The 22,123-nt window shown below is 41.9% G+C and overlaps 1 long non-coding RNA gene across 2 annotated transcripts in view; it reads left to right on the top strand.

Moving 5' to 3' along the window:
- Positions 1-22,123, top strand: part of LOC137232318 (uncharacterized) — a 557,085-nt gene that overhangs the window by 386,166 nt on the left and 148,796 nt on the right. For both annotated transcript variants that reach the window (XR_010946964.1, XR_010946963.1), the window contains exon 6: positions 150-248. This is a non-coding gene — a long non-coding RNA (uncharacterized lncRNA). The remainder of the gene's footprint in view (positions 1-149; positions 249-22,123) is intronic.

Here is a 22,123-nt window from a genome sequence, read left to right on the forward strand (position 1 = left end):
ACGGGACATGATTAGATATCAATTCCAGGCAGTTTTGTTTGTTTTTGGCATGAGTGACAAGTTCATCGTTATACAAGTCTCAAGAATCTAAACGACCTAGAGCTACAATTTCCCTTTCACCCCTGCCCCTTGCTCTCCTGCCACCCCAGGTTTCCATCATCAAGAACTGCTGTCACAATTGCAGAACCTCATGTGGCTACTTCACAATCAAGCTCCTCGGAGGAAGAGCAGAGGTGTAGAAAAGGCAGGTGAGTCCTGGGAAGAGGAGAGAAGAGGGAGGAAAAACAGAGAAAAGGGACTCACATGTTTGATAGAGGTCTCCATACAGACCAGTGTATAGCATTGAGAAAAAGTAAAAAATCTGTTTGTAATTTTCTCTGGGTTCTGTAATGTGCCTGTACTTGTCCACCTTCTTAGATGCTGTGTCCATGGGATCCATGGCTTCTTTCTCCTCTGATATCTTTTTACAGTTCTTTTCACCCATCCTTTAAATATATCTTTCTTCAGGGGACACCCCTAGATTCTTCTCTTCTCACTTCAAATTATGTATACTCTTCTTTACTCCATTGGCTGTGTATGCTGGTTACTCACAAACTCATCCCCAGAATGGATCACTATACTGGGTAGGACCAGCTACAGAATTTGTGGGGCCCAGTGCAAAATATAAATGTGTGGTCCCTTGCTCTAAAATGATCATGAATTTCAAGATGGTGACAACAGAACATTATGCCCAGCAAGGGGTTCTTCAGAGCACAGGGCCCTGTGTGACTGTATAGGTTGCACATCCATGAAGCCTGGTCTGCTACTGAGATAAAGACCAGAATATCAACTGTCTCCTGTGCACTTGCACTTGGTTGTCCCACAGGGCACATCTCCACTGAACATGCCCAAAACTCAACTCCTGTCTATGCCTCCATCACTGCAAAAGCCCTGTTTCTCCTTTGTTTCTGGAAGCAGCAAATGGCACTGCATCCCCTTAAATAGCCAAGTCAGAAATCAAGAGTGTCATTCCTACCACCTTTTTTTTCTCAGCCTCAGCAGCCCTACTTTCAGGGGAGATTCGGTCTCCTTCACACTCTATGATTCAGGCTCCTCCTCCCCGTCCTCACTGCGTCTACCCTGGTTTCAGACACTCCTGACTCTCATGTAGATGACAACCCCCAGCCCCGCCATCTTCTCAGCTATTCTCCCTGCCTCCAACGCATCTCCTTTGTAAATCTATTGTCCAGCCCATGATAAGAAAGATCATTCTATAACCTAAATTTGATCCTCTTACTTTCTAGCTTATAAACCATCAATGGCTTTCTGTTGCCTTAACATAACATTCAAGTTGTTTGGCTTGACAGATAAGGGTTCTCATGATCCAGTACTGCCCCTGCCCATAGCCAAGGCATGCTGGACCACAGGAAATTCCTTAACCCTTTCAGCAAAGAGCTACATTGCCGCATGAAATTGTTTCAGCCAGAGTACCATGTTTAGTATCCCCTAGAGTAAACCTTACTCTCTCAATCCCCTTTTCTAATTCTTCATGTTCTAAAGGTATACCACAGCCAGGGAATCTCTCTCTGGAGGTGGTAGTTAGCTATTTCTGATTGCTCTCCTTATATGGCTACTATTCCTGTTGAACAGGGAGGTGCTGGCTATAGTTCAACTCAGCTCATGCCCATAGTTAAATTTGATTATGAGAAGAGGCTAGGTTTCTGTAACATGTGGCTTTCGATGTCGGTAATTTTTATTTTTTTTTAAGATTTAAAACATTTTTATTTATTTTTAAAAATTTATTTATCTTTGGCTGCATTGGGTCTTCATTGCTGCCCAGGAGCTTTCTCTAGTTGCCACCAGCGGGGGCTGCTCTTCGTTGCGGTGCGCGGGCTTCTCATTGCAGTGGCTTCTCTTGTTGCGGAGCATGGGCTTTAGGCATGCAGGCTCAGTAGTTGTGGCGCACGTGCTTAGTTGCACCACAGTATGTGGGATCTTCCCAGACCAGGGATCAAACTCGTGTCCCCTGCATTGGCAGGTGGATTCTTAACCACTGCACCACCAGGGAAGTTCAGATGTCAAGTAAGTTTTAAATCACTGTCAATGACACCCATCTTCCTTTTGGAACAAGAAGTGATTTCCATACACCTGTTCTATTATCCAACAATTCCATGCCTAAATACTTACTCAAGAAAAGTAGAAATGCTTATGCTCAAAAGGACAGGAATTTTCATACAATGGAATACCACCCAGCAATAAAAAGGACGTGCTACTGATACATGCAGAAACAAAGATAAATCTCCGTGAATTATGTTGAATGCAAAAAGCCAGACACAAAAAAGCATCCATTTATATGAAGCTAAGAACAGACCAAAGTAGTCTATGGTGAAAGAAATCAGAATAGTGGTTGCCTCTGGGAGAGGGGGATGTAGGGAATGTGTGGGAGGGGCATGAGGGAACTTCCCAGGTTGATATACACATATGTCAAAACTAATCAGGGACTTCACTGGTGGTGCAGTGGTTAAGAATCCGCCTGCCAATGCAGGGGACACAGGTTCGAGCCCTGATCGGGGAATCCCACATGCCGCGGAGAACCTAAGCCCGCGAGCCATGACTACTGAAACCTGCATGCCTAGAGCCTGTGCTTCGCCACAAGAGAAGCCACTGCAATGAGAGCACATGTTGAGGGATGTGTTAGACATACATGCTTTCCTTCCAGGGCCAGTCCTTGGGTTAGAACCCCAGGAATCCTAACAATCAAAAAAACCAGGAATCATCCTTCCATGGCTTGTTGGAGGTGTTCAGAGTTCCTCAACCCCATCTCCATCATATCTGTTAGCAATTCTCTTTATAAATCCCCCCAAACTGCAGCTTCCTCCCCCTACTCACCACCAACCATCAAAAAGGGAATGGAGTCCAGGAAAAGTGGGCGGGAGTGGAGACCTACCAAAAGAGCCCTGATATCCGCAGGTGCTAGGGGGCATTTTCCTTCTAGTACAGTGCTCTAGCTGCTGAAGTTGCTGTGGTACTGGCCAGGGCAGGACGAGAGGATCTGCCTTTGGTCCAGGGAAACCACCTTCTGATGAAGACCTCCTAGACCACAAAAATGGTACTAGGTTCAGGCACAAAACCCAGCTTCCACATATCTTAGAAGAGAACATCACAATGGCTAAGTGGCTACGTAATGAGAGAATCCCCTCCAGCATTCACATAATCTTTTAATTAGAAACACTGTGTCTAGATGGAGCTTTTCTTGCTCAAAATCAAGAACTTGATTTTGTTGCTTTTTTTTTTTGGTAATTTTGGGGGGATTTTAAGCAAAACCATGTATTTAATCTGCCCTCGCGATGCAATCTTTTCTTCTTTTGAAGTAATATTTGCGTCACTTTTGCACAAGTTATTTTTTGCTTATGAATATTGTACCGCAGTGATAATTCTTCATGCTTATGAATGGAAAGGGGAGATCTTTAGTTTAACTAGAGGATGTTGTTTTGTAATATACTTGAAAAAACCAATTTCTACATATCAGAATAATGCCAGGGTGGTGCCTCCTTACAGATTACCAGCTTTGCGCAACAAGCTTCTATTCCTAAGTTGTTCTGCTGCTCTTACTCCTTATAGCAAATGCTGTCTCTCCAAATACCAGTTAATACCTTGAAGAATGGTCTGTCCCTTCTTGTTTATATCTGTACAGGTTGTTGCTCTTGCTTTACAGAGCCATTAAGTGGGTCTTTCTTTGGACCAAAATGAGTTCAAGAATGACTAAACCTTCTGTGCATTGTCATCTGTTTACAGAGACCATCTGTCTTTATTTTATTTCTACACAGTTGCAATTACATTAAGCACTTTTCAAGCTCCAGAGATGGGCATTCTTAAGGTCTTGGTTGTTGTCTCTTTCACTGAAAGTGGCCCTGATGGAACTGAACTGAGAGGTGTGAATGAAGAGGAGGGACAGGAAAGCTTTGGGTCATGCTATTAGCAAACTAGGGGGCCCCTGCCTGTGCCTGGTGCTGCCCTCCTTCTCAGGATACAAAATGAGTGGGTCAGGGTTCCAGCTCACAAGGAGCTCCTGCTGTCAATGTGGAGACGGACACTGACAATAAAACATGTTAACATACCTAAGGACTACAGCAGAGGTATGAATACAGAGAGGGGGAAAGCCACTGCTTTCCCTCCAGCAAGGGCTCCAGCAAGTCCTGAAGAAAGACGACAGAAGGAAAACATCACCTACTTCCCAGTTGCACTTGCTACACATACACATGAGGAAGAGTCACCTTGATTCTGCAAAGTTCCTATGGTAGATGCCGTTGGTGCCCAGATCCCCTTTATCTGGCAGTTGCACCTGTCACCAGCTTCCGTGAGTGTTAGACAGCTGGCTCTGTATCCTGAGATTTGCCCTTGGTCTGTTGGGAATCACTTTTTGGAAATGCCTAGGATATTATGCCCTTCCCATCAATGACCCACAGCCCATCATTGACTGATACAAAGTACAAAAGGCTGTCCCCCTTGCTTCAAGGAAGGAATATCCTGATATAACTCATGCTCCAGAGCTCTTTGTGGGATCAGGCTGAGGTTAGACTTCAGCTGAACTCACACTTTGACTCCCACTCTCTTTCCCTCTCCTGCCTGATTTCCTTATTCTTAGGGAAATTGAAAAGAGCCCCTCAATCATTTGCTCAGCAGTCCGTCTCAGGCTCTGCTTTTAGAGAATCTACACAAGACTGTTTCCTGTGTTTATTGTCAGCTTCTTGGTTGTATGGCTCTCAAGAAAAAAAAAAAAAAATCATGGAGCAAGGACAAAATGGAAGGAAGGAGCAGAGTCAGGGAATACTCTTATCAAGGCATTTCTCAGCTCCATACCCCTTTTCTAAATGAAAAGACCACTATTCTAAGGAGAAAGCCTGTATGGAAGGAGGATGTGGGAGGGAGAGCACACAAACAGGAGGCTGGCCTCCTCCAAGAATCTTGGAGGCCCTCAGTCTGTCTTAGAAGTGAAATCGTAAATTGATTAAAGTTGAAAGTGCAATCACTTAGATATCTGAGGTCTTGAAATTCACCTTTATGGCAATAAAAAAATGCTGGAGGAAACTGAATTTGTAATCATTTTGCTTATGGTGCTCTTTGGCTTTACCTTCTAATATTTACAAAGGATTTAAATGGACCCGGGAGACCATCCTGAGTGCCATGTAGGCCAAAGCCCTCCGTCACTGTGGGATCTGAGGCTTGCTCCAGGGATTACCTGGAACAGGAGTTGTACTTTCTAAGGGACGTCCTAGCTGCCTAGGCAGGCAGTACAGAGAGCTGAGTCCATTCAGGAGAGAACATTTATCTGGAAGTTTGGTCTCTGAGCACAGGCCCGGGAGGAGGCGCTTGGAAGTTGTCTTGGATGAAGTGTTTTGCATGCATTAGCGGTCCTTCATTAAGAAGACTGGAGCAATTAATGTTATCCTGATTAATGAAGTTAAATTAGCTTCATAATCTCTAATGCTTCTTCCTCACTGCTAGCAGGCAAGAGTTTGGAACTGATTTAATGCAGCAGACTTTTACACAATGCTGGGATTCATCCATAACTGCTCTCTAGTGAAGCATTTGGTAAAGTCAGGCCCGATCAACTTGTGTACAAGATGAGGCAAACAGAGCATAGACTTTTTTTTTTTTTTTTTTTTTTTGCGCTACGCGGGCCTGTCACTGTTGTGGCCTCTCCCATTGCGGAGCACAGGCTCCGGATGCGCAGCCTCAGCGGCCATGGCTCCCGGGCCCAGCCGCTCCGCGGCATGTGGGATCTTCCCTGACCGGCGCACAGACCCGTGTCCCCTGCATCGGCAGGCGGACTCTCAACCACTGCGCCACCAGGGAAGCCCCAGAGCATAGATTTTTAAGGGCATAGATCACAGACCTGAGAGCGAGTTCTGGCTTGGTCATCACCAAGCCTCAGTTGATTAATGTGTAAAGTGGAAATCACTCTAACACCATCCTCAAAGTTGTTCTAAATCAGTGGTTCTTAAAGGGAGGTCCCCAGACCAGCAGTGTCAGTGTCACTTGGGAATTTGTTCAAAATATGAAATTATAGTCCCTACCTCACTGAATCATAAATTCTGAGAGTGAAGCCCAGAAGTCTGTTTAATCGGCCCTCCAGGGCATTCCGATGCATGTTAGAGTCCGGGAATTACTGTTCTAAGCAATAGTTCTTCACCCTGGTTGTTCATCACAAGTATCTGCTGACTTTTAAAATATAGTAATGTTCTGTTCCAACCCCAAGTGAGTCTAATATACAACAGTTTAAGGTGGGACCCCCTGGTGTTCATATGTTTAAAAGCTCCCCAAGGGGACTTCCCTGGCGGTCCAGTGGTTAAGACTCCAAGCTCCCAAAGCAGGGGACACAGGTTCGATCCCTGTTCAGGGAACTAAGATCCTACATGCCGCACAGCACGGCCTAAAAAATAAAAAACAAAAAAATAACAGCTCCCCAAGTAATTCTTTAATGTGCTGTCAGGCTGTTCTGAAGATTAAGTGGCATGCAGAGTATTATAGCACACAATAATTTCTCAAATGTTATGTATTACTCAGTTATTGTTAATAATGTGAATGAAGAGGTAGTGAGTAACACTTTGGTAGCTGCATTTATTGGGTTCTCCTCACCTCTGCTAGAGCTGCACCCCATCCAGCTTCCAGCCAAGTATAATGCTTGTGTTGGTGTGCAAAGTGGAACACGCATTGGTTTGGGAGTAAGTCAGAGCAGGTTTGAATCTCAGTGTTGCCACTGACTAGCTATGTCACCTTGGGAAAGTCACTTGACCTCCCTGTGCTTCAGGGATGTCATCTCAAAATTAAGATGACACCATCTGACAGACTGCACAGCAGAAAACACTATCGTCCATCACTTCATTCTTTCTTTCTCCCTCTTTTCCTTCCCCTTCTTCCTTCTCTCATACCTCCCTCACTCTCTCTCCTTTGAATTCCATGACAAGTGACACTCCAGTCATAGGCACATTTCATTCTTATTTTGGTCCTTCCCATGGATCCCTTTATACATTGTTATGCTCTAGAGTGACCCTGGGCCACACAGGAACCTCCAAGACCCTTGGCCCTCCTCCATTAAAGGCTCCACCCGAGCAAGTCCTCAGGTGCCAAAGTAAACCATCGGCTTCCCAGAACCCTGCCCTGGCCTATCTCAACCATGTAGCATGAAAGACCCTCAAAGGCGAAAGGCACTTCCTGCAGGAGAGGAATGTGCAAAGATACTCCTGTAAGCTCTTTGTCCTTTCTATCAAATAGCCACTCACAGTATGGAGAAGGGAACTAGGGGACCATTTCTCTATGGCGTGCCCTTATGTGCATGATACAGGTTGAGGCGGGCCCTCCTGGAGATCAGAATGTTGTGTGATCAGTTTTCCTAAGAAGCTAAATTCCACACCAAAAGGCCACTTCCAGTATCCTCAGACCTCTTTCCTCTATTTGGTTCAGTGGAACCAAAGGAAGAGGAAACAGGAATGACCATCAAGTCTGACGATGATGTAAAGCCAGGAAGAATAGGAAATAAATAAACTGAGAAAATAAATGGAGTATGTTCCACATTGTTCTAAATTGACCAGAGGAATGTGAGTAGGGAAGACTCCAGTTTGCAAGGCTTAAGATTCAGAGACAGTGCTATCAACCTCTTCCTGAGATTAGAGGCAAGACCCAGGACACACCCTTTTTAATTTTTTGCTGCTCATCTCTTCTGAGATCTGGTTTCTGTCTGAGTATTGAGTCTTATGCACAAATTCTGGTGTTGCAGGGAGTAATAGATGCTGTCATTGCCTCTTTGCATATGCTCTTGGGCCTCACCATTTTAGTGCACACTGGCCAATGTCCAGCTCCCAGCATCTGTATCTCTGGCAGCTAGGATCTTCTGCCTATGTGCAGAGCAGGTCAGAAGTATATGACAAGAATTCCTCCCCAAGAGTCATCAGCCCCAGTTGGGATAATTCAGTGTGTTCTATACTGGTTTCCAGAGCTCCCCAATGGAATTGAGTTCCAGTTACCCATGTGGTCACTAGCTGGATAACAAATCCTTTATTAGCTGCCTGCCCTGCCCTGCCTCACTTCCCCATGCCTCCCTCAGGGTCTCCTGGCAACATCTCTCAAGTGAACAGCTTGCCTCAAATCCTTATCTCTGGGTCTGCTTCTGGGGAACCTGAACTAAGACACAGGCAATGTCAAGGATGCAGTGTGGTCACCACTTTCAGTCGGGATGTGGAGGCCCTGCTCGGCTGAACTTATCACCCCAGCTCAAATCCTAAACCTGAGGACGCTCACAGGAAAGCCTTCTTCTTTCAGCCTACAAAGAGTTAATTTTCCTCTAGTCTACAATCTTCCAGTGCAGACAAAACAAATTGAGCTCTTGGAACAGGCATAGTAGAGATAAATTTATTAGGACCCTTTGAATTAGGAAGGAAGTTGACTGCTAGTCCTGCTTCTCTCCGCCTCTGTTCTGGGTGATGATTCACGTCCTCAGCTTCCTCCCTGGGGATGAATGTGACTAACAATGGCTTAGACGGCAGTTGCTTCTGAAATTCAGGTTCTGAGCAAGGCTAAGGAGAGAGAGAGATTATCAGCATTCAATCACTCAATTAACTATGAGTGTTATGGGATAAGGGGTTGGATTTTTGATAGAAATTTGATGTTACCCAGTTGTGGGAGGAGATGGGGAAGTGCAGTTCTGGAAGAGGGATATGGGGTTAGAGGGTAAGCCCTAACTGACCTCCTGAAGCACTCGTCTGACGGACAAGTCAGAGCTTGCAGGGAACTCTGAGAAGCCAAGTACATCCAGTTAGTTACCCAAACAGAACTGTCCCAGAAAGTTGTCACTGTGAGGCTCCCACCTCTGCACTTCCATAGTCATATTTCTGGTGGGGAGGTGGGGTTGCTGGTGGTCAGCAGGACCAGCTGTTGGGAAGAACTGGACAAGGAGTGGAGGAGAATGAGGATAAGCTGGAGTCAGCAGTGCAACTGTCCATCACTGTAACAGACCCTGAAGTCCTGAGAGTCATGGCCAGTGCTTCACCTGCCTCCCAAATTTTGTACAGGTCCCTCTCTTGACCAGGCTTACCTGGAGCCACTCAGGGATGGGGCTTCTGGGCAAGCTAGTTCCAGCTTATGACACTGACAACAGGGCAGCGCAGTCAGGTCTCAGGCAGAATTCATCATCCCAAATGACCCACCCAGACTCTGACCAAGGCTCAGGCTGACTGTGTTTTTGTTTTTATATTTTCTCCCATGTCCTCAAAGATGGGGGACTATTTATTACTAATTTATATACTGCAAATGCTATGTAATTCTTTTTTTTTCTTTTTCTTTCTTTTTTTTTTTTTTTTTTTTTTGCTTTACGAGGGCCTCTCACTGTTGTGGTCTCTCCCGTTGTGGAGCACAGGCTCTGGACACGCAGGCTCAGCGGCCATGGCTCACGGGCCCAGCCACTCCGCGGCACGTGGGATCTTCCCGGACCGGGGCACGAACCCGTGTCCCCTGCATCGGCAGGCGGACTCTCAACCACTGTGCCACCAGGGAAGCCCCAAATGCTATGTAATTCTAAGATGAATTCACTAGAGCAGCGATTCTCAATTGGGGGTGATTTTGCCCACCAGGGGATATTTGGCAATGTCTTGGGACATTTGGGGATATCATGACTGGGGGTGGTGGGTAGATGCCAGGGACGCTGCTAAACATTCTGCAATGCACAGGACAGGTCCCCACAGCAAAGATGTATCCCACCCAAGATGTCAACGGTGCCGTTGTTGAGAACCCTGCACCAGACATAAGAACCTCCTTCCAAGTTATTCAGTTCCTTTAGTTTCCTTAATCAAGCACATTTAGAAACACTAAGAGAAGAAGAAAGCGCCTATTGATAGTCACTGTGTCTCACCTGCTTCCTTTACCCCAAACCATACATTCCAGATCTAAATTTTTGCAATCATCTCAAGATGCTTATATTTTGTCTTTTCCTAACTAGATATAATAATGACATCGTTCTTCAATACAGCTTCCCCAAGATGTAAAGCCTCCCGTGGTAGCCCCGACCAACCCATATCCCTATTAGTCATTCTCTGGTACCTTGAATATTTCCTTTTCATCAGCATCACAAGGACTAAACACTTACCAGTTGAATCACGGTTTGCTGTCTGCTTGCGCCACTAGAAAGTAAACATCATCTAAGCAGCCCTCACAATAATCCTATAAGGAACACATTATTATCCCATTTTACAGATAAGAAAACTGAAACTTAGAAAGGTTGAATGCCTTGTATAAGATCATCTAGATAATGTGGAGGAATCCTGTGTCTGCTATAGTAAAGAGTCTTGAGAACAGATACACTATCACTAACACAAAAAGGGAGGTGGAATAGCTGCATTTTAAGTGTTTTCCCTTAAGTATTTAAGTGTTAGCACGGCTGAAATCCCTTCTGCCTGCAGGTCTGTGGATAGAAGCAGACCCAGCTCCCAGAATCATCAGCCAGCATTCTAAAGCTCTTCTCTAAATAGCTGTTAGTAAGAAAAATGCAAATGAGAATATCTAATTGCAAATTGCTCCAGCCTCACTTTGAGACCTTCTGTGGTGACTGAGCCAAAACTCCCTCCCAAGCAGACAGATGTGCTGGCACCTCTGTTCTGGAGCTCAGCTGCTCCCTTGGCAGGGAACCAAGCCTATGGCAGAACGACATTGCCGTGTCCACTTCAGGACATCCAAATATTGTGGTCCCTGCTGAAATCTACCCACCGAGGGCACAGCTGTGAACAGGAGCCCTCCGTGTCTGCTGAGAGGCAGGACCTAGGGCCTTAGCTTTGTTTTTAATTACAAACAAATATGTTCCCATGTTAAAGGTTAGTCAGTGAAAATAAAATAAACAGGTATCAAGACACATGTGTTTATACACACACACACATGCGCAGTCACATGTATGACAATACAGTATGAATGTGACTAGAAAGGTCAGGCTCTGCAAAAATGAAAGTACAACACCAGAAAGATAACCTTGCTTCCAAATTTCACCCAGGTACAGTTCAACAGTGTCTGGTGTCTTGGTGTTCATGTAGGACTTTCCTATATTAAGTTAAACCAAATGAAATTGACATTTTTGTAGGTAGCAAATACGGATCATGTGGTTTAACCTAATATGTAATCAGCAACCAGCAGGGGGAGTTAAGAGGCAGGAACCCTTATCCAGGAGGCCCAGCAAAGAAGAGCCCCAAACGCATAGGAAACAGGGAAGCTGGCAGATCCTAGAGACAGGATCTCGTGAATGCGGTAAGGGGACAGGGCCACACAGCTACAAATGAGGCAAAAAATATAAAATGCTGTCTTGTCAGAAAAGCTGGGCTGAGAGCAGGGCAAGCCTCAAGTGTAAGTAGCTGCTTTGTTTCTAAGCTCCTGACCTAGGCTGCTTGGCTAGAACCTACTCTGACCTTCATTAAACTACAGCTAAAAGAAAGCATCCATCCTGCAAGGAGCAGCATCCACAAAGGAGCTACTTGGCAAGAGGGGTCAGAGAAAAGTGGCATTCAGAGGGCTGGGCCTGTCCACAGAGCTTGTGGAACAGAGCCCCTTAGGCAAGGAGCACCTCCACCCCTATAGGCTAAAGGCAGGAGAAATGTCAGCTGAGGATGGGGAAGGGGCTACAAGGAAAGATGGGCCAGATGCTGAATTCTTCCAGGAAGCAGGTGGTGATGGTGTGGATGAAGAGGACCTGGATGAGAGGGGGGTGTGGAGTGACTTCTGGACTGTGAAATGTCCAGAAGAATCAGGACAAACCCTCCTCTGTAGTGGGTACCATGGAAATATTAGATAATCAGGAAACCTGCAGTCTTCTTTCAGACTTGCTTTCAACTAGCTGTGCTCCTTGGCAGATGGCTCAAGTTCTCTGAGCCTCAGTTTCTTCTCTTTGGTTTTTTTTTGTTGTTTTTTAATTGAGCCTCAGTTTCTCCATCTGTAAAATAGGAGTGCAGTTCAAACAGTTTCTGGGTCAAGATCAGCTAGCAGAGGATCAAATTGCTTATCAGAAAGTGGTTCACTGGGGGAAAGAAACTGACATTCTAGAGCATTTTTATTATCCCACCTAAGGATAGAATTTTAGGGCATAATTCCAGAATTATGCCATAACACTCAGGCATATTTTAAGCAGATTTCTTGGCATCCTAATGTTTGTATTTGTCTGCCATTGGATTTGCTGGGGTTTCCTTTGTTCATTGCTGGCTGTTACGGATGTAGGGGAACCCCAAAATGTATCTCTTTGGCATGAGGATTATTCTAGGCTGATTATTTTTAGTAAATGGAAAACACAGGAAGTCTTTCTTTTTACCTCCCCCTTAACTGCCTAAAAGAATTTACATAATGGGTCTGGTCCGGGAAAGCACTATAGCCAGAAATATCTCCAGAGAATATGGACCAGGTGTGTTAGGGGCACCTTAGCAGGGTGTAGAGACCAGAGTCCTCTCTGTGTCCTCTCTGCATAGCATAGCAAACATTTGTTTACCAAACATTTACTTTTACATCTCCATGTGAATTGCCTTCCTCCTCTTTGAAGTCCAAGCCCCTACCCCCTCCTTTTCTCCCAGATGGCATATAAGTCTCAATTGACTGAATTGTCCTTTTTTCATTTTTCTTATGGGAACCCTGTAAGTGTGTAATTAAATTTTATTTTCTCCTGTTAATTTATCTCACATCAGTTTAATTCTTAGACCAGCCAGAAGAACCTAGAAAGGGTAGAGGAAAACTTTTTCCTTCCCCACCTGGTGATTTAAGGAACATGTTTAGGACTCTCTCTTTTTTAAGATCTGTATGGCCATAGATGAAAGTAGAAGTTCCCTTTTCAGGGAACAGGAGAGGTGCCCTGAACAGTGGCTCCCTTCTCCAGCAGAAAGCTGCAGCAGCCCTCTCTCTATGTGGGATTCAGAGCCACCTTCACAGTGGCATTCTGCAGATGCTGTCATTGGTGCTAAAAGTTGATTTCTAAGAGGCATCTATACAACCTTGGATTTATGTGTACTAATAAATTACAGCCTAAAGTGATCTGTGGGAAATCTAAATAAGATTTTCTATGTACAAAAACAAAAAAAAAACCTCTTCATTTAAGAATTAAATTGATCACAATTTTCAAAATATTGAAACATTGCATATAGTTATATATGCTCATAATTTTCCAATTTACAAAAGTATAAATTTAATGCAGAAATCTTGGGGAAACACACAGGAAAATGCAACTCCCAGCCCCACCCTCCAAAGTTAACCATTATTAAAATTTTGGTATTAATATATAAATTCCTCTTCTTCATTCATTCCACAAATACTTATTGAGTGACTACTATGTGCCAGGCACTGTGCTGTGTGCTAAGGAGAATGAAATGATGCTATTGTTACCGAGTCCTGTTACCTGTAGGACAGACCAATAAATCAAGAGATGAGTTGCTGGGACAAGGAATAGAGACTTTATTCAGAAAGCCAGCCAACCGAGAAGATGGTGGATTAGTGTCCCAAAGAACCATCTTCCCTGAGTTAGAATTCAGGCTTCTTTTATACTGAAAGGGGAAGGGGTGAGGTTGGTTGCTGCAAACTTCTTGGTGTAGGAATCCTTTGCTCTTGCAGCTGGCCACATAAGTCCGGTCACAATGTTCCTATAAACCTCCAACAAGACAAGTGTTATTCTCTGTTCTGCAACCTTTTATCTCTATACGAATGGAAAAGTGACCTTTAGAGCTCAGAGCCTTGAGAATGGGCTATCCTATATATTTCAGGCTATAGGCAACATTCTTAATTAGTAGCAAAAGCAATAGAATACAAAAGTTAAAGAGACAGATCCAATATGGAGTCAGATTTGTTCTTCCCTACTACACTATGAGTTCCCTTTCTCTTTTTTTTTTTTTTTTTTTTGCCTGTTCCACACTACTCTTTCCTACTGAGAGTTTGTAATGAAATAAGAGGCAACAAAGCATTGTGCAGAGATGGGTGTTGGCCTTATTCCAGCCTTACAGATTTGTTGCAGGGATTATGATGAATAAATGTAAAGAAGCTGGCACCAAGCCCGGTACTTGGCAGGTGCTCAATCAACAATAGCTATTGTTTGGGATTGACATATATACACTAATATGTATAAAACAGATAACTAATAAGAACCTGCTGTATAAAAAAATTAAATTTAATTTAAAAAACAATAGCTATTGTTACTTTTTATTACTGACATTTTTGTGTAAAGGGTCTTATTACCAATTGCAGCTAATTTTAATTCTGCTTCTACAGTTGTTCCAAATGCATTTTTAAGCCCTGAATCTCCATCCTTGCTCTTCCTATGGAAGATTGTATCCTTAAGTGCTGTCTCCAAAGTTCTGGCTGCTGGCTATTGATTTCCCCCAGAAATGGCTTTTCTTGCCATTTTCAGGGTTTTTTAGCTCTTAGATTCTGTGTCTCCTACTCAGCCAGTTGCATGCCCTCTCCCCATGGTGGAGGTGGCGTTGGTGCAGACATTACACTTTACTTCTTTGGGCAGTTAAGCCATGAAGGATCACCCCTGGGAAAGAAACAAAGTCTTTTTGATAGTTCCTGTATCCTCCTGCTCAGCCTTCTCCTCTAGTTTCAACAACTTAGTCGTTTAACCATGCATCGATCAGTCATGAGGGGATGGGTGCCTATCCCTGGAGAGAGGGCACAGCCTTCCAGGCATTTCCAGAGCAAGGTTCCTTTGGCCAAAAGGACTTCTTCTCCAGAGAGAGGCACAGCTGAGAGCCATGAGCAGCCGACATTCACAGCAGCTGGGAGATGGGTCCACTCCATAAAGGGGATCTGGGACAGGCAACCCCAAAATCAACTACACCAGCCTAATGCATGGCTTTCTTTCTCCCAAGAATGAGCATGAAGAACTCTGAATATTCTTAAATGTCACTTGTTGGAAGTGATATAACTCAGCTGTATAATTTACAACAATTATAACCATAGTTATTTCTGGAATTCCACTTAGGGAACTGGATCGGAAAAGAGGGGAAGACTCAGGGGCTAGGGTTGTGGGCAGAATTGTGCTGTATTAATAAGTGAATAAGTTTGATGTTACTCTAGAAAAGGAGAGAATGAAAGAGAAAATAATGATTTTCATAGACTGTTGCCAGGTACCACAACTCCCTTTCCCAACACTTTGAAGATTATTTGAAACATTGGGCAAGCAGTATTTAAATAACAGAAAATATTTCTCTCTCTCTGTCTCCCTATCTCGATATATGTATTGGTATATGATATCATATATATATACACATATGCTATATATCGATATATGGCAGAGTATGTGTCTGTGTATATATATGTATATTGTCAATGGAAATAATCAATAAACAATCTATAATAGGAATAGAAAGGAGTTTTATTTGAGGCAGGCTGAGGACTACAGCCCAGAAGGCAGCACATACACAGTGAGTCAGTATGGCTTTGGCACCTGGGAAGGGAGTCTTATCCTTGAAGGAGTACCAGCATTGGTGTCCCAGGAAAGGAGGCATTTAATCTTTTTTTTTTCTAAATTAAAAAAATAATAAATTTATTTATTTTTGTCTGCGTTGGGTCTTCATTGCTGCATGCGGGCTTTCTCTAGTTGCAGTGAGTGGGGGCTACTCTTCATTGTGGCTCGCAGGCTCTAGAGCGCAGCCTCAGTAGTTGTGGTGCATGGGCTTAGTTGCTCCGCAGCATGTGGGATCTTCCCAGACCATGGCTTGAACCCGTGTCTTCTGCATTGGCAGGCGGATTCTTAACCACTAAGCCACCCGTGTCTGACAACCACGCAGTCCTAATCTTTATTTTTAACATGGACATCCTTTACTTCTCATCAGTGTGCCCTTTTCTTAATAATTAAAGAAGATGTACAATGTATGTTTGATAGTGTTACTGACCAGTGTTCTTGGCCTTCCCCAAGCAATAGAAATTGACTAGAGACCAGACAAGAATTCAGGCAAGGCTTTATTGGGGCCCTTGCTGCAGCAGGGCCTTGCTGCAGAACAAACAACAGGTTCCCTTGCTTGCTTGCTTGCTCCCCAAGGGGGTGTGGGGTGAGGGTAGGGGTGTGTCTAGGGGTCGGGCCAGAAGGGTGGCTTAGGTGGTTGGCCCACCCCTTAGGTGGTACTGAGCGCAGGGGGCATATGCGCAGTACCCTGCCTTTGCTCCTGACACCCCGTTTTTGCTCCAGGATCTTCAAAAGTGGCAGTTGGGTTTTTGGGTCTCTTTGCATCTTTTGGGTCCAGAATTTGCCCCAACTGTGCATGCGCACTGTTATTTTTAGTCCCATACGGTTTCTTTGTATTCTGTTGCTCGAGGAGAGGTGTGTCCAGGTGCAAGCACTGCAGCACTGCAGCAAAGGGGCCCAGGTCCCAGCAAAGGGTCCCAGGTCCCAGCCTGTCTCAATAGGTCATGAACTGGCTGTTTTATTTAGCATAAAATTCAGGTTAACTCATGTATAAGCCTGTATGACTTCCCCATACCTCAATATGTGAAAATCTTTTATCTATATACATATCTATATGTATATGTACCCACTGGAATTTCTGTGTGAAAGCTTGCAAAACACACTCACCTCACACATATGGGACCCCATTCAGATGCTTACCTGCCCATGGGCATAGAATTCTACTGTATCACTCGGTTTGATCCTCCCTGTGACCAGATGCCTTTTTGTCACTATCTTTTCACTCTTAGCCATAGTTGCTGATTTTTCCAAGTCTGTGGGTCCTGGCATCATGCAAGCTTTTGATGGTTTTTCTTCTACTTGTGGTCTCATGCCAGTCCCCTTCCTGATTTCTCAATGAGGCTGGAGAGGAACTTAATTCATTTCCCTGCCCCTTTACTTTTTATTGGTTAGGAAGATGCCTTGGATGCTGGAAATACTCATTATGCCACTGGTTTCTTAAAAGAAGAGAGAAAGACCGATACATTTTACCTAGGATAACCTGATGCTCAGAGTTCCTGGAACCATTCTAATTTAAAATTATGAACTAATGTCTCCCAAGTTATTTATCAAACTCTATGTCTTTATATTGAAGTTATAATGCTGTTGTTATAGTTCGGGCTGATCTCAAATAAAGTCCCATTTAGCTCATGGATTCTGAGTCTCTTAGAGATTGCTGTCCCATTATGGATGTCTTAGGGCATCGAAATAGTATTTGCTGTGTCTGACAACCAATTAATTAAAGAAAACATTAGGCTAGGAGCAATAATGTCAACATTATTAATTTCTTTATCACTGTCACACCTGTAGCTAGACACAGTAGTTGTCTAGCAACTAAAAAATGGAAGTAGAGATGTGTGACTGGACTGTCAGTGGAAGGATAGACTGGTTATTTCAATCTTGTTAACTGTGGGATGCTATTTGAAATGGAAAACAATGAGATAACAAATGAACACAAACATATGATCCTATATTTAGTGGTTGATCCTATATTTAGATGTGTGACTGGGCTGTCAGTGGAAGGATAGACTGGTTATTTCAATCTTGTTAACTGTGGGATGCTATTTGAAATGGAAAACAATGAGATAACAAATGAACACAAACATATGATCCTATATTTAGTGGTTGAGGAGACAATCCATATTACACACTTCTTGGATTCTCTTTGCTGATCGTTATCATTGAGTCAAGCACAACTTAGGAGTCCACTAAAAAAAATCAAATTATTAACTTTTTTCCATTTCATGAGCATTTATGAAGAAATGGTTGGGGAAAGTACAGAAAAGTAAAGGAATTTATTGGAAATTGTTACAAAACTGTTTTTACTCTAAGCTACCTGATCACATGTGGTTGCAGCCCACGGTGATAATGCCGGATGAAACAGGTGGTAAAGCTGCTTGAGTTTCTAACGCTCCCATCTATCTTCACATTCAAAACTGTGCCTTGTTCTTTCAGGCAACAATATTTTTTTTAGCATTCTAGTAGTGCATGTAATTTTAATAGGCATGCTATGCTGTTAAAATTAATTATAGTAACATATTTTTATAGTAACATATTTTGAGGAGTCTTAAAAACTGGGGTATTCACTTTTGATCAAGTATTAGAGTACAGAAGGATAGTGATAGTCTATTCAGCATCTACTCAATACAGATTTACTGAGCACTTACTATGTGGTAGGAATTGTTTATGCATTGGAAACACAATGGTATATAAAGTGAATATTGCTCCTGCCTGCATGGAATTTACAACCTAGTGGGAGAAGGATGCCAAGGAAATGGATATGGAACAACAAGTCATGCTGCGTACAATAAAGAAATAGTATGAGGTGCTAAGAGGAAGTGTAATGGAGAACAATTCCTAGATGGACTGGAATGTGTTCAGGACAAGACATTTAAGCTGACTTGAAGCATGAAGAGGGGTTAACCAGGTGGGGAGTAAGGGGAAGAGCACTTCGAACAGAGGGAACATGTCTGAAGGCATAGGTTTTACAAAGGATTTATGAATTTGAGAAACTGAAATTGTGGCTGGAGCTTAGAGAGCAAGGGGCAGAGCTACAGGAGAAGGAGCTGGAGTTTTAGGTCCCTGTGAACCATAACAACTTTGGATTTCGTTGGAAGCAATGGGTAAATGAGTGGAAAGTATAACTACAATTAGTTTCAAGCCCTTATTATTAGAATGGATCCACTGTGAGCCCTGCTCCAGGTGTTACTAGAAAACACTCTGCTACTGTTGTCTCAAAGGCTAAAGTAAGAGCATGTAGTCCTGAGGCTAGAGGGGAAAACATGCCAAAGAAAAGAGAAGGAATTTCATCAAGGAAAATGTTTAGAACTCATCAGTGCCCTCTCATAACAGTCTTGTAACAGAAGGGAAAGTCTAAAAAAGCATTGTTCAACTTCTCAGCAGAAAGACTTTTATTTAAGTCACAAAATGAGATTCACAAATCTCATTAAAGCATTATCAAAAGAAGTTTGAAGGCCCCTGAGGTATTCCAATTTCCTCCTCTCTTATTTATTTCTTCTAAGACTTGTATCTTTATAAAATGCTGATGTCAAAGTCAGAAATATTTTGTTGAAATGGGCATCTGCCTTCCCACCTTTCCCCCTCCTTGCCTCCATCCTTAACAGAGGGCTCAAGGAGCTTTATTTGGAAAGATTATTATCTGGGTGATGTCCTTATACCCATGCAGTATTTATTCCTTAGAACACATAAGCAAGCACAGCTCACCTCTAGCCATGTAAGTATCAACCAGATGACTGGGTCTTTTTGCTCTGAGAAGTACATTGACCTGAGCCCACTGTTAGGTATTATTGAGATGGAAGCATCAAATTCTGTTTCTGCATCTGCTGAAATGATCATATTACTTTTCTCTTTAGTCTGTTAATATGGTAAATTATATTGATTCTTCTTAAAATGTTGAACCAACCTTTCATTCCCATGATAAATTCCACTTGGTTGTGATGTATTATCCTTTTTATATATAGCTGAATTTGATTTGCTAATTTGTATCTATATTCATGAGTGATATTGGTCTGTAGTTTTCTTTCTTATGTCTTTGAGAAGTGTTTTCTTTCATTCTGTTTTCTTAAAGTGATTGTGTAGAATCAGTATTATTTCTTCCTTAAATATTTGATAGAATTTGCCAGTGAAATCTTCTAGGCCTGGAAGATTCTTTATTACTTTAAAACAACAACAACTATGAATTCAATTTCTTTAATAGATATAGCAATATTCAAGTTATCTACACTTCTTCTTGAGTGAATTTTGATAGTTTATGTCTTTCAAGGAATTGATTCATTTCATCTAAGTTGTTAAATTTGTGGACGCTGTTTTTTGTAATATTCCCTTGTTATCTTTTTGGTTCCCTTATTATCTAATTATGTTTATCACAGATGAATTTAGCATCTATTTAGTGTCTGTCAGACCTGTAGTGATGGCCCCTCTTTTTTCCTTCTATTGTTAATTTGTATCTTTTTTTTTCTTTAGTACATCTGATTTACCAATTTTATTAATGCTTATGAAGTAGCAGCCTTTGGTTTTATTGACTTTTCTCTACTGTATTTCTATTTTTAAGTTCACTGGTTTCTGCTCTTATCTTTATTAACTCTTTCTTTCTGCTTGCTTTGGATATAATTTTCTCTTTGTTTTCTAGTTTCTTACATTGGCAGGGTAGATTACTGATTTTAGGACTTTCTTTTTCTAGTATAAGCACTTAAGCTATAAAATTTTCTCTAAACACTGCTTAAGCTTCCACTTACAATGTATTGGTTATGACATGGCAGAACTGGAATTCTCATACAATGCTGGTGGAATGTAAAATGGCACAACCTCTTTGGAAAATAGTTTGTCAGCTTCTTAAAACATTAAATATACACCTACCATATGATCTACTCATTCCACTCCTAGATATTCATGCAAAAGAAAAGAAAATCATTATTACATATTACATACTTATTAGAACGTGTGTTCATGCAAAAACTTGTACACAGATGTTCATAGCAGCTTTATCTGTAATAGCCAGAACAACCTAAATGTACATCAATAGCTGAGTGGATAAGTAAACTGTAGTATATCCATATAATTGAAGACCATTCATTAACAAAAAATACTGTTGATGTAAGCAACAACAGACGTGAATTTCAAAGGCATTATGCTGACTGAAAGAAGTTGGACTAAAAAGAGTACATTTATATAAAAGTTGAGGAAATGCAAACTAATGTTTAAGTAGACAGGAATAGAAAGTATTTTCTATAACGTTGTTACTCAGTTCTTTAGAGTCCTGTGTTAGAAGCCAAAAATCACATTCACTAGTATGAAATAATTTTTTAAATGATCCATCAGCTTAACATTCAATTTATTAAAGACAACAGATGCTACTTCCCTTATTTTCAAAAGTGTTTTTTACTAAGTCTTCAGAGTCATGCACTTTCTCAGTCCTGATACTATTATTCTGAATTGTTCCAGAGATATTTACATGAAAAGCAATCCTGTAGAATAGTAATTTTCTGGGTGGGTAAGAGGTTGATCTTTCTTTTGTCAAGTAGGAAAGGAGTGATTATTAAATGGTAGTTTAGAAAGAAGAACCAAGTGAACTAGTTTTGATAAACAATACATATGTTCAGGATCTAGGAATTGATTCCTATAAAACCATCTGTGCCCATTTATCTCCTTGAAAAATTTTGTGTATTCCTGAGGTAAGTGTACGTTATATTGAAGACTGCTGGTATGAAATATTTATGTAATATTTCAAGATGATTATAAGAATAAAATGCTTGAAATATTTTTCTGTTGCCTTTAGACCTAAAAGTTTGGCAGGATATAAATTTGGGAGAGGTTACAACTTTTTCTTAAACTCTTTAGAGGTTTCCTCATTGTCCTTTAGAATTTAGTATTTCCAGAGAAATCTGAGCCCAGTCTAATTTCCATTCCTAATTTTTTTCCTTTACTCAGTGCTTATAGAACTCTCTTTCTTCCTCCCTTTCTCATTTATTTATCTATCTACCGATCTTTCATTCTTTAAACACACACACAAAAAATTTACCCAAGATGTGTTTAGTGTTGATACACATATCCTGGTGTGATTTCAGAAAAATTTTCTTCAACTACTAAATTGACAAATATTTATTTAGTGACTACTATGTGGCAAATACTCTAATATGTGTTCATGAATAAGGTACAGTCACCTCCATTTCATGCCTTCTCCTTTTGTTCCATAAAGCATGACAGTTGTGGGTTTTTGGTTTTTTGTATTTTCTTTTTTAGCATGACAGTTTTTTAAGTTTTGTTCTATTGTCTATAGTAAGTCATTTTTTCAAAGACTATTCTGTCTTCTAATCTTCAAGATGATGCTTCTCCTGTTGGCTATAATTTTTAATAGCCACATATTAATTTTTAAAAGTCTTCTCATCTTATAAAGGAAAGAGCTGGCAACTTTGTGCAAGAAGAGACACAATTGTTTGATTTATTATTCACAGTACACAAGATAAGTAATAGCATAATTGTGGTGATGGAGAGAAACCTACCATTGTACATATATATGTAGTTTCTTTTTTTTTTTTTTAATCTTTATTTATTTGGCTGTGCTGGGTCTTAGTTGCGGCACATGGGGTCTTCGTTGCCCTGTGTGGGATCTTTAGTTGCGGCATGCAGGATCTAGTTCCCTGACCAGGGATAGAACCCAGGCTCCCTGCACTGGGAGCATGG

Source organism: Pseudorca crassidens, chromosome 10 (genome assembly GCF_039906515.1).
Source record: "Pseudorca crassidens isolate mPseCra1 chromosome 10, mPseCra1.hap1, whole genome shotgun sequence".
NCBI classification, from domain to species: Eukaryota; Metazoa; Chordata; class Mammalia; order Artiodactyla; family Delphinidae; genus Pseudorca; species Pseudorca crassidens.